Raw genomic sequence first — 9,194 nt, forward strand, 5'->3', positions numbered from 1 at the left:
AATGAGACGTTTAGAGCTTGGACAATCAGAAAATTCTTCCCTTCAGACAAGTTTGACATCACTAAGCATTTCAGGTTAGTTCCCCCTTTCCAAGAAAAGGATGTTGATAAATATTTCCTTCATTTTGAGAAAATTGCTCAGAGTCTGAATTGGCCTAAGGAGTCCTGGTCTATGCTTTTGCAGAGTGCTTTGGTGGGTAAAGCCAGAGAAATTTACATTCAGTTGTCAGTAGAGCAGGCTTCAAATTATGATTCTGTGAAGGAATTAATTCTCAAGGGCTATGAGTTGGTGCCTGAAGCTTACCGTCAGAAATTTAGGGATTGTGAGAAGGTGAAGGATCAAACTTATGTTGAATTTGCTCGAACAAAAGAACAACTGTTTGATCGCTGGTGTTCTTCTGAAAAGTCAGTCAGAATTATGACAAATTACGACAGCTTGTTTTGATTGAGAATTTAAGAGGTGCATTCGGAGTGACATCAAGACGTTTATCAATAACAAAAGACGTTTATCAATGAACAAAAGGCAGATACATTGGAGGTTGCTGCACGTTTGGCCGATGATTATTCATTGACCACAAATCTTCATTTCTCAGCAAACCATCCCAGTCCTTTTCATACAGAAACAATGCAGGTAAATTTAACTCCTCCTTTTCATCCAAGAATTTTTCAAAGGACAGTAGAAAATCAAATGACAACAGTTCACAGAGTTCAAGTAACACTCCCACATCATCAGATCCCAAGTCTCAATCTCCTTCTGACAAACAGTTTGGTACACTTTCTTGTAATTATTGTAAGAAAGACGGCCATTTAATGTCAGAGTGTTTCAAATTGAAAAGAAAACGTGAAGGTCAGAGTGGTCAAAGTGGATCTAAGCCCACCGGCTTTATTTCTTCATCAACTCAATTAGAGTCTAATAATGTGTGCAACACATTTTCTGAGGTTAAACCCCTCTCATCCCCAATTAATGAGGTCAAGGTCAATTCTTCTCAAGATAGCATTATGGGTATTTTCGAACCATTTATCATAATGGTTTTATATCACTTTCTAGTGATTTTTCTTCCGCTACCCCTGTCAAAATTTTAAGAGATACCGGGGCTTCCCAGTCTCTTTTGTTGGCAGATACCCTGCCGTTTTCTGAAAAGTCATTTTCAGGTTCTAAAGTTCTTATTAAGGGGGTAGATTGTAATGACTACATTCCTGTTCCTCTCCATAATGTCTATTTGTCTTCGGACTTTGTTTCTGGACCTGTGGCTTTAGGTATTAGGCTTTTTTTGCCTTTTGAAGGGATTCACCTTCTTCTTGGAAACGACCTTGCTGGGGACAAGGTCATTACTAATCCACTTGTGACTGATAATCCTAGTTTAGATCAGGATCCAGAGCCAATTGAACAAGAGATACCCGATTTATTTCCTTCATGTGCCATTACTCGAGCCATGTCAAAGAAAACTTCCGAGAATCAAAATACTCTCAAAAATAATGTCACAGATGTTGACTTAAATGACACCTTTCTCAGTCAGGTGTTTGACACGGATCATTCCGTTATCCCTCGTGGATTTGAAACTTCCAGTAAAACTTCTGCTGACCAAAGTCAGACATTTTCTAGATCAAATCTCATTGCAGAACAACACAAAGACCCAGATATTTTGTCTTTGTTTGACAGGGTAGATGATGAAGGTAAAACTTCAGATAGCTCTGTTTCCTATTATACAAAATCTGGTATTCTCATGCGTAAATGGAGACCTCCAGATGTTTTGGTTGATGACGATTGGGCTATAAAACATCAAATTGTGGTTCCAAAGCCCTACCGTGCTGAAATATTGCGCCTGGCCCATGAAACTCCCTGGGCTGGTCACTTAGGAGTCAGGAAAACTTATCATAAAATTCTCAGTCACTTTTATTGGCCTAATCTCAGGCAGGATGTAGCACATTTCTGTAAAACTTGTCACACATGTCAAATGGTAGGAAAGCCAAATCAGACCATTCCAAAGGCCCCTTTACAGCCAATTCCTGCATTTCAAGAACCATTTAGTAGGATACTAATAGACTGTGTTGGGCCCCTACCAAAAACAAGATCAGGAAATGAGTACATGTTGACAATTATGTGTACATCAACTCGGTTCCCAGAAGCCATACCACTGAGAAACATAAAGACAAAGACTATAGTGAGAGCTTTAGTCAAATTTTTCACTTTATTTGGCCTCCCTAAATGTGTCCAGTCCGATCAAGGCTCCAACTTTATGTCTGGAATTTTCAACAAGTAATGGATCAGCTAGGCATTAAACAGTATAGGTCATCCGCCTATCATCCAGAAAGTCAGGGTGCTCTTGAGCGATTTCATCAAACTTTGAAAAACATGATTAGGACTTACTGTTTTGACACAGAGAAACAGTGGGATGAAGGAATTCATTTTTTGCTCTTTGCTGTTAGAGAGTCAATTCAGGAGTCTCTTGGTTTTAGCCCATTTGAGCTTGTATTTGGACATACAGTCCGTGGCCCACTTAAGCTCGTTAAAGAGAAATTCCTATCAGACGATGATGATTGTCTGAATATTTTGCAATATGTGTCAGATTTTCGTACAAAACTCTCTAAAGCATGTGAATTAGCCAGAGAAAATCTTGAGTCATCTCAGCAGTCAATGAAAACCAAATACGATAAAAACACCTCAAAACGGAAGTTAAGTTTGAACCAGGTCAAAAAGTTCTTGTTCTACTTCCAATTCCTGGCAAACCACTCCATGCTCGTTACTTTGGGCCATATCTAATTGATAAGAAATTGAGTGATTTAAATTACATCATAATAACACCTGACAGGCGTAAACAAAAACAGCTATGTCACATAAATATGCTTAAGCCATATTTGGATAGGGATAATCCTACTATAACTCAGCCTGTCAGTACAGTCAGTTCTGGCCATTATGAAGATAGTGATACTGAAACTGACTTGAGTGAAAATACTCTAAACTCAAAGCTGGGCTCGGTCAAGCTTCAGAACTCAGAAATCCTGGAGAAGCTGGAGTCTACAAAGTTGGCACACCTCCAGCCAGAACAACAACAACAGGTGAAAGAACTGCTCCATGAATATAAACACCTGTTTCAAGATGTTCCAACGAGGACAAACGTCATCTATCACGACGTTGATGTTGGGGACAGTAAGCCTGTAAAACAACATCCATACAGACTGAATCCAACAAAAGCGAAATATCTCCAGGAAGAAGTCAAATACCTGCTGGACAATGACTTTATTGAACCCAGTAAAAGTAACTGGAGTTCGCCGTGCATACTTGTTCCCAAATCAGACCACAGTTATCGTATGTGCACGGACTTTAGGAAGGTCAACACTTTAACAAAGACAGACACTTTCCCAATCCCGAGGATTGATGACTGCATCGACCGAGTGGGAAAAGCCAAGTATGTGACAAAATTTGACCTACTGAAGGGATTTTGGCAAGTCCCTCTGACGGATCGTGCTCGTGAAATATCCGCCTTTGTTACGCCAGACGGATTGTTCCAGTACAAGGTGATGCCATTTGGAATGAAGAACTCTCCGGCAACGTTCCAACGGATGATCAACGACGTCATATCCGGGCTAGACGGGTGTGCAGCTTACGTTGACGACGTCATTCTGTATAGTGACACCTGGGAGGAACACATCAAGCTCATGCAGGAAGTTCTTTGAGAGACGTGAGTAAAGCAATGTTGACTGTCAACCTTGCCAAATCTGAGTTTGTATGGGCGAGGGTAACTTACCTCGGACATACTGTAGGACAGGGTGAGGTAAAACCTGTTGATGCCAAAATCAGTACCATTTCAAGTTTTCCCATACCAAACTGCAAACGACAACTGATGCGCTTTCTCGGTATGGCTGGTTACTACAGAAAATTCTGTCCAAATTTCTCCACAATTACTGAGCCTTTGACTAACTTACTTAAAAAGAAAGTAAAGTTTGTTTGGTCAGAGCAATGCCAACAGGCATTTCATACACTTAAAGCCATACTGCAAAGTGCCCCAGTGTTGTCTGCACCAGATTTCACTTTGCCATTCAAATTAGCTGTGGATGCTAGTGATACGGCTGCTGGTGCGTTTTATTGCAAGAGGATAGTCATGGTGTAGATCATCCTGTTTGCTATTTTTCACGCAAATTTAACAAATCCAGAGAAACTACTCTACAATTGAAAAAGAGTGTTTTATCTTTGATATTAGCTTTACAGCATTTTGAAGTTTATGTTACTTCTTCAAATCGGCCAATAGTGGTTTATATTGATCCAACCCTCTTGTTTTTCTGCAGAAATTCAAAGGCAAAAATCAGAGATTGCTAAGATGGAGTTTAATGTTACAGGAGTTTAATCTTGACATTAGACATATCAAAGGCAGAGACAATTAATTGCAGACTGTCTCTCTCGTATTTAGAGTTTATTGTTGTTCACTTTCAAGAAATTTACTTTAGAGTACAACAAAATTTGAGTACTTAAATCCTTTTCAAGATTACATTTGTAAAAGAAAGATTTTTCTTTGAAAAATTTTCTTTTTTTGAAGAGGGGGTGTGTTATGTAGGTCATTCCCCCCACACTCATCATGACCTGAGTTCAATTAGTCTAGAACATTCTCAAGGTCACTGCCCTTGATGACCTCACAACCTTGAATTCAATTAGTCATGTTTGGAATGTTCTGGAAAGTTGATTAGTTGTGTAAGGGAGATAATTTTAGAACTGTAATTAGCATGTCAATAAAAGTTCTAGATTGTTCTTATATGCCTTTATAAAAGGGACGCGCTCAGCTTCCAGTCAGACTTTTGGGATCGTGTCTCTTGTGTGTTACTAAACTCCAGCAGTAGTCATTCTCAAGACTTTTCAAGACCTTCACTGCCAACGCTGGATTTATACTGTGGACTTTGTGCAGCTTCAAGCCTGCAAGCCAAAGGACTGTTCATTCATCCAACTGACTGTTACAACTCTGAGACTGGAGCTTTGCCGTCCCAGCTGAGATAAGTAGTCTGTACACTTTTAAGCTTGTACTCTATCCCTGACTTAGCAATTAGTTTTATTTTCGTAATAAATTTTGTTTAAACGTTAACTGCTGAGTTCACCCTTTTGTTCGTTTTCTCTGCACGTAACACAAGGCTCACACATTGTATTTCATTATATTTGTTGTTCCTCAATTTTCTTTGACAACTTGTAATCTTTCTAACATATTATGTTGAGAGAATAATATATTGGTTTTTACACTAGTTTATTGACTCCTGTCTTGTGTTTTCAATTTTCACAATGTACAGAAGTCAAATAGTCCCATCTAGATATTGCCTGTACCATTGAGATATTGCAACAGAAATCCAGAAATATGATTTCTTGGGTCAGAAAAGGGAAGGAAAACATCGAGTGCACTGAAGTGTAAAGTAGTGAATGCTTATATCATAAGTGCTGGGGAAAAAAACCACATGAGAATTGCTTGTGGTAAAAACATTTGCGCTGCCTATGGCAGCATGCTAGCAAAGAACACATGAGAATGAATTTCCAAAACTTTGCTCATTTCAACTGCATTATGACAATTTCTTTTTTTTTATTTCTGTCTGTTATGAGAATTTTTTTTCTCAAGCCATTACAGGCTTATTTTTTTCTTTTATTTCACCTGGTGACAATTTTTTTCTCAAAATCCTCCATACCCCCCCACAAATCAAGTGGTTCTCCCCTAAGTGAGTCCCTGACCTATGCGGGCCAGTGGATTACTTCCTCAGTAGAACTGATATGCCTGCCGGTACCATCATTCTTCAGTCGATCAAAGGCGCCTTTCGTACCAAAAAATACACGACAGCCGCAAAAGTGCATCACTGTCAACGTCATAACTATAGAATATATTGAAATGCACAGTGAAACGTTCAAAAACGTAAAAAATGTGCCCACACGAGAAACAAGATGGCGTCCGATTCGATTCTTCAACTCAGATTTTGTCCAGAGTTGTGCGCATGCGCAGACGGTAGCTTTAACGAAAGCGAGTCAAAATCAAGTAAATATAAAATAAAAATGGATAAAAATATTGTTTAAAAATAATACAAGGCATGTATCACCAAATTTTGAACATTTCTGACGGCATTTTAACTATACGAAACACCCATGCCAAATACACAATAATCAAATCAGTGGTTTTGAGGAAAAATTGAAAATAGTGGTTTTCACAAAAAAGCTAAAAAAGTGACTTTAAAATGATTCAATCAAAAAAAGAAAACAGACCGTTTGAGATACATGCCAAAGTGACCACCAGACCAAATTTCAGAAAAAGTTACTGAAGCGTTTCTGAGATACCTGCGTCCACAGCATACGGCCCACTGTATGCAACAACAGAGGCCGCGTCATCACATTAGTACTTTGGGCCAAAGGCCCAAAGGACTAACATAAAATTAATGCAAACAAATTATTGTGATGACGTCATAAAGCCAAAATGGCCGACCAAATTCAAAACATCCCCCATAATATCGTGTGATAATGTTCAAATACTGTTAATTAAGCCTGTGTCGAGCATTTTAGTGTCTGAACTGAAATTAACACCCCAAATTACGGACGACACATATAATTGATGCAAATGAATTATTATGATGACGTCATAAAACCAAAATGGCAACCGAAAATTACAAAATGGCCTATTATGAAGTTCACTATGCTTAGTACAATAGCCCATTTACGTAACAAAATAATAATTTAAAGGTAATGTACAATTTGTTTTGATGATTAATAAACTCAAACTAAATGATAAATGTACCAAAACATAGCCAATGAGCTAAACACAAGTTACAAACTATTATGAAATTATTGATTATTCAAGAATAGACTCTGTGTGAAAAACTGAATCAATATAAAGGAAATGAATGCAACTTTACGCACCGGTTCTACCTTTGAAAGTGTTACGATACAGTGAGTAGATTAATAGTAGTGTGGTTTCATAATAATGAAAAACATTGCGAAAAACTGGTGAATAAATCATGCCTTGACCCTGGTCATGTGACCTTTATATTAGTGATTTTGGTCTTTTGCTTCCTTTGTTTGAGAAGCCTTTTTCGTTTGTTGAATTTTCTGGTTTTTTATGTCTCGATGTGTGGTGACAGACACATAGTACTACATAGTGCTACAGTAGTTCTCTTTTTGGAGGATGTGCTGGCCTAAAAAGACCTTTTCGTCAGGGTTTTATGCACAAAGAGAAGACTTTTTGCCTTTTACAGCTAGCTTACCTTGATAAATTCGTGAATTTTATAAAAAGCGTCTTTGCCTATCGTTTTTGGTACATGTATCGTTTTGCTGTTTGGAAACCAAACACATAAGAACGCCAGGAAGAACATAAACAGAAATTCGAAAATTTAACAAAAACAAGAACTCAGAAAGATTCTCAGACTCATCAAAAATCTTTCAAATCAAACCTTACCAAATGTTGAAATCAAAGCAGTAAGCAAAGGCTTGAAATTTATTCCCATTCCGAAGTGCCTACACAGAAAAATCGTCCTATCAGATATCAACAAATTTATCCGCATCATAAGATTATGCAATATCATGAGAAGCAATCAATCAATCAATCAATCAACTTAATCAATCAGACATCTGTTCTAAGATAAGTCCTGTGTCGACACTACTTACAGCGAAAAACCCAAAATTTTAAAACTGTCTCGAAGTAACTTAGATCGCTGGAGGAAATTCCATTCGCAACCCACGTAAGAAAGAACATAAATCTGACAGAAAAGACTGCTCTGAACAATCTGTCTAAAAACAAAAATTCACAATAAAACCCATCAATAAAGTAAGAGGCGTAGCAATTGTGAATACGACAAATGACATTAAAGAAAGTTATAGACAGCTGCGAAATGTACACTATTACTGTACATTAAGGTAACACTTGGCGACATAAACAATACGGTGGAAATTGTATATGAAATCATTTATCTGCTACAAGAAGATCATTGACAAGGTGATTTACAGTTTCCCCATTCCCATAAGTAGAATAATTTGTTCACCACGATGGTATCTCCCGCCAAAAATACACAAAACCCAAGCAGAAGGAACAATCATCATCCAACATCTCAATAGAAATGGCTGCTCGAGCCCAAAAAACCAAATCTCGGAATTTCTAAATTTTGTCATAAAACCAATCGTGCAAAGGCGACTTGCATGTGTCAGGGACACAAAAACTTCATCAACTAGTTAGAATCAATAAAAATACAAGCAAACTCTATTCCGGTAACATAATAAGTGGTATCAATGCAGAAAAACATGCCAAAAATGAAGCAATAATTGCAGTGATCGTAGTGTTGGACTCTGAAACAGTACAAGCCAACTGATACGATACAAAATACCCGCCAACAACGTACACGAAAGCCTTACTGTCGATTATTCTGAAAGGCAGCATATTTTAATTCAACTGAGAAATATACAAACAAACCAATGAATGCAGCATGGGCTCACCAGAAATAGCTGATATTACATACCATGAAACGGAGAAAACTATATTAAATCCCCAATCCGGTCAAATATTCATATGGAAACGTTTAAAAGGTAACATTTTCATGATTTACTCAGGAACAGAACATAAAGTTATAACATTCAGAACATTTGTCGAGGAGTGCAACACTCTGTACCCTACGTTCAACTTGGAAATTCATAATTGAACATTCTATCGAAAAAATCTCATACCTTGACCTTTTGGTCTTCAAATGCCAGAGACGCAATCGAGAGAGATGGCTCGACTGTAAAACCCACTCCAAACCATCTGACGATATTTATCTGCCACCAACCTTCAAATGCTTCATTTAAGATGAATTACTCAGATATTTTCGCACATGCAACAACAATATGGACTTCACAAAAAGGTCAATTTCTCAACGCAAAAACTGTAACAACGAGATTACAAAAAGAAAAACATAGCTTGTATCAAAAAGAAGTTAATGTTACAAAACGTCAGCCATCCTTCATCAACAAAAATAAGAGTAATGATGTAACAAAAAACTTGAAAGCACAACCTCATCAAAACCAGCCTAATCAAACATTGTGATAAGAAACTGGAAAATAATAAAGGGCGATTATACGCTGGCTACGGTTTTTCATAAAACCTATAATAACGTAAAAAAGGAAGAAAAAACATTAAAGATATTCTCCTTCAGGCAAAATTCAAACACAAGGAGAGTACAAATGAACGGTCTGAGCAATAATCAGACCACAACATAATG

Source organism: Ptychodera flava, chromosome 13 (genome assembly GCF_041260155.1).
Source record: "Ptychodera flava strain L36383 chromosome 13, AS_Pfla_20210202, whole genome shotgun sequence".
NCBI lineage: Eukaryota > Metazoa > Hemichordata > Enteropneusta > Ptychoderidae > Ptychodera > Ptychodera flava.